The 4,241-nt window shown below is 41.2% G+C and overlaps 1 non-coding gene across 1 annotated transcript; it reads right to left on the reverse strand.

Annotated features, from left to right (window-relative positions):
• Positions 1-383: 383 nt before the first annotated feature.
• On the reverse strand, positions 384-487 carry LOC112725182 (small nucleolar RNA R71). Its single transcript, XR_003164306.1, has one exon. It is a non-coding gene; the product is annotated as a small nucleolar RNA R71 (small nucleolar RNA).
• Positions 488-4,241: the final 3,754 nt, after the last annotated feature.

Consider the following 4,241-nt stretch of genomic DNA (forward strand, 5'->3'; position numbering starts at 1 on the left):
ATAGTGGAGATGCAAGGAAGATGCTTGGTGACTTTACTGCACCAACTTCTGACTTCTCTAGAAGAAGTATCTCAATTCCTGCAATTGGAGCAAATAATTTTGACCTTAAGCCTCAATTAGTTTCTCTAATGCAGTAGAATTGCAAGTTTCATGGACTTCCATTGGAAGATCCTCATCAGTTCTTAGCTGAATTCTTGCAGATCTGTGATACTGTTAAGACCAATGGGGTTAATCCTGAGGTCTACAAACTTATGCTTTTCCCCTTTGCTGTAAGAGACAGACCTAGGATATGGTTGGACTCACAACCTATGGAAAGCCTGAACTCTTGGGAAAAGTTGGTCAATGCTTTCTTGGCCAAATTCTTTCCACCTCAAAAGATGAGCAAGCTTAGAGTGGAAGTCCAAATCTTCAGACAGAAGGAAGGTGAATCCCTCTATGAAGCTTGGGAAAGATACAAGCAATTGATCAGAAGGTGTCCTTCTGACATGCTATCAGAATGGAGCATCCTATGTATATTCTATGATGGTCTGTCTGAATTATCCAAGATGTCATTAGATCACTATGCTGGTGGATCTCTTTATCTGAAGAAGATGCCTGTAGAAGCCCAGGAACTCATTGAAATGGTTACATATAACCAGTTCATGTATATTTCTGAAAGAAATCCTGTGAATAATGGGATGACTCAGAAGAAAGGAGTTCTTGAGATTGATACTCTGAATGCCATATTAGCTCAGAATAAAATATTGACTCAGCAAGTCAATATGATTTCAGAATCTGACTGGAATGCAAGCTGCATCAGGCAGTACTAAAGAAACCTCCCCTGAAGGAAAAGCTTGTGACCTTGAGAATCCTGCAATTGAAGAGGTGAATTACATGGGAGAATCCTATGGAAACACCTATAATCCTTCATGGAGGAATAATCCTAATTTCTCATGGAAGGACCAACAGAAGCCTCAATAAGGCTTCAATAATAATAATGGTCAGGAATAGGTTCGGCAATAGCAAGCCTTTTCCATCATCCTCTGAGCAACATACAGAGAATTTTAAGCAGAGCCTCTCTGACTTAGCAACCATAGTCTCTGATCTATCTAAGACCACTCTCAATTTCATGACTGAAACAAGGTCCTCCATCAGAAATTTGGAGCCACAAGTGGGTCAGCTGAGTAAAAGAGTTACTAAAATCCCTCCTAGTACTCTCCCAAGCAATACAGAAGAGAATCCAAAGAGAGAGTGCAAGGCCATCAATATGTCCAACATGGCCGAACCTGTAGAGGGAGAAGAGACAGTGATTTCTAGTGAGGAAGACCTCCATGGACGTCTACTGGCCACTAAGGAGTTCCCTAACGAGGAACCACAGAAATCTGAGGCTCATACAAAGACCATAGAGATTCCACTGAACTTACTGATGCCATTCATGAGCTCTGATGAGTATTCTTTCTCTGAAGAGGATGAAGATATTATTGAAGAGCAAGTTGCTCAGTATTTAGGCGCAATCATGAAGCTGAATGCCAAGTTATTTGGAAATAAGACTTGGGAGGATGAACCTCCATTGCTCATCAATGAACTGAATGCTTTGGGGCAAATAAAGTTACCTCAGAAGAAACCGAATCCCGGAAAGTTCTTAATACCTTGTACCATAGGCACCATGACCTTTAAGAAGGCTCTGTGTGACCTGGGATCAAGAATAAACCTCATGCCACTCTCTGTAATGGAGAAACTAGGGATCTTTGAGGTACAAGATGCAAGATTCTCACTAGAATTGGCAGACAAATCAAGGAAACAGGCTTATGGACTTGTAAAGGATGTCTTAATGAAGGTGGAAGGCTTGTACATCCATCCTGATTTCATAATCCTAGACACTGGGAAAGAGGAGGATGAATCCATTATCCTTGGAAGACCCTTCCTAGCCACAGCAGGAGCTGTGATTGACGTGGACAGAGGAGAGTTGGTCCTTCAATTGAATGAGGACTACCTTGTGTTTAAAGCTCAAGGATCTTATTCTGTAACCATGGAGAGGAAGCACGAAAAGCTTCTCTCAATACAGAGTTAAACAGAGCCCCCACACTCAACTTCAAAGTTTGGTGTTGGGAGGCCACCATTAAGCTCTGAGTCTCTGTGAAGCTCTCTAAGAGCTCACTGTCAAGCTATTGACATTAAAGAAGCGCTTATTGGGAGGCAATCCAATGTTATTTAATTATATTTATTTGTTTTCCATTGCTATTTTATGTTTTATTTAGGTAGATGATCATGTGAAGTCATAAAAACAACTGCAGAATTAAAGCGGAATAAAAAATAGCATCAAAAATAGCACACCCTGGAGGATAGGCTTACTTGCGTTTAAACGCCAGTAAGGATAGCAGAATGGGTGTTTAACGCCCAGTCTGGCAGCATTCTGGGCGTTAAACGCCAGAAATGATAGGCAGACTGGCGTTTAATGCCAGAAAAGGGTGTCTAGTGTCTGGCCGGAGTTAAACACCAGAAAGGGGCAGCAGACTGGCGTTTAACGCCAGGAAAGGTAGCAGAGCTGGCGTTCAATGCCAGAATTGGCATAGAGAGGGCGTTTAAACGCCAAGATGGTACAGGGAGCAAAATTCCTTGACACCTCAGGATCTGTGGACTAGTGCACGAAATTGTGATCTCTAAAATGGCGCCAAAAACTTGGTACGCACGAATGTAATCTCAACTCTTTGTCACAACTCCGCACAACTAACCAGCAAGTGCACTGGGTCGTCCAAGTAATAAACCTTACGTGAGTAAGGGTCGATCCCACGGAGATTGTCGGCTTGAAGCAAGCTATGGTCATCTTGTAAATCTCAGTCAGGCAGATTCAAATGGTTATGGGATTTTGATAATTAAATATAAATAAAATATAAAATAGGATAGAAATACTTATGTAATTCATTGGTGAGAATTTCAGATAAGCGTATGGAGATGCTTTGCTCCTTCTGAATCTCTGCTTTCTTACTTTCTTCATTCAATCATTCATACTCCTTTCGATGGCAAGCTGTATGTTGGGGGATCACCGTTGTCAACGACTATCATCTGTCCTCTCTGTGAAAATGGTCCAAATGCGCTGTCACTGCACGGCTAATTATCTGTTGGTTCTCGATCATGTTGGAATAGGATCCATTGATCCTTTTGCGTCTGTCACTACGGCCAACACTCGCGAGTTTGAAGCTCGTCACAGTCATCCCTTCCCAGATCCTACTCGGAATACCACAGACAAGGTTTAGACTTTCCGGATCTCAGGAATGGCGGCCAATAATTCCAGCCTATACCACGAAGGTTTTAATCTTAGATTAGAAACCCAAGAGATACACATTCAAGCTTGTTTGCATGTAGAACGGAAGTGGTTGTCAGGCACACGTTCATAGGTGAGAATGGTGATAGGTGTCACATAATCATCACATTCATCATGTTCTTGTGTGCGAATGAATATCTTAGAGAAGAAATAGGCTTGAGTTGAACAGAAAAACAATAGTACTTTGCATTAATTCTTGAGGAACAGTAGAGCTCCACACCTTAATCTATGGGGTGTAGAAACTCCACCGTTGAAAATACATTAGTGAAAGGTCTAGGCATGGCCATGAGGCCAACCTCCATTGTCTAAGGTCTAAACGTTCCAAAGATGAAAAGATGATAGCAAAAGGTCCTATTTATAATGAACTAGTAACCTAGGGTTTACAGAAATGAGTAAATGATACAGAAATCCACTTCCGGGCCCACTTAGTGTGTGCTTGGGCTGAGCATTGACGCTTTCACATATAGAGACTTTTCTTGGAGTTAAACGCCAGCTTTTGTGCCAGTTTGGGCGTTTAACTCCAGCTTTTATGCCAGTTCTGGCGTTTTGACGCTAGAATTTTTATGCTGACTTGGAACGCCAGTTTGGGCCATCAAAGCTCGGGAAAAGTATGAACTATTATATATTTCTGGAAAGCCTATGATGTCTACTTTCTAACGCAATTGAGAGCGCGCCAATTGAGCTTCTGTAGCTCGAGAAAATCCACTTTGAGTACAGGGAGGTCAGAATCCAACAGCATCTGCAGTCCTTTTTCAGCCTCTGAATCAGATTTTTGCTCAGGTCCCTCAATTTCAGCCAGAAAATACTTGAAATCATAGAAAAACACACAAATTAATAGTAAGTCCAAAAATGTGAATTTTGAATAAAAACTAATAAAAATATACTAAAAAGTAATTAAAACATACTAAAAACTACCTAAAAACAATGCCAAAAAGCGTAT

The sequence above is a fragment of the Arachis hypogaea genome, chromosome 11 (assembly GCF_003086295.3).
Source record: "Arachis hypogaea cultivar Tifrunner chromosome 11, arahy.Tifrunner.gnm2.J5K5, whole genome shotgun sequence".
Taxonomy (NCBI): domain Eukaryota; kingdom Viridiplantae; phylum Streptophyta; class Magnoliopsida; order Fabales; family Fabaceae; genus Arachis; species Arachis hypogaea.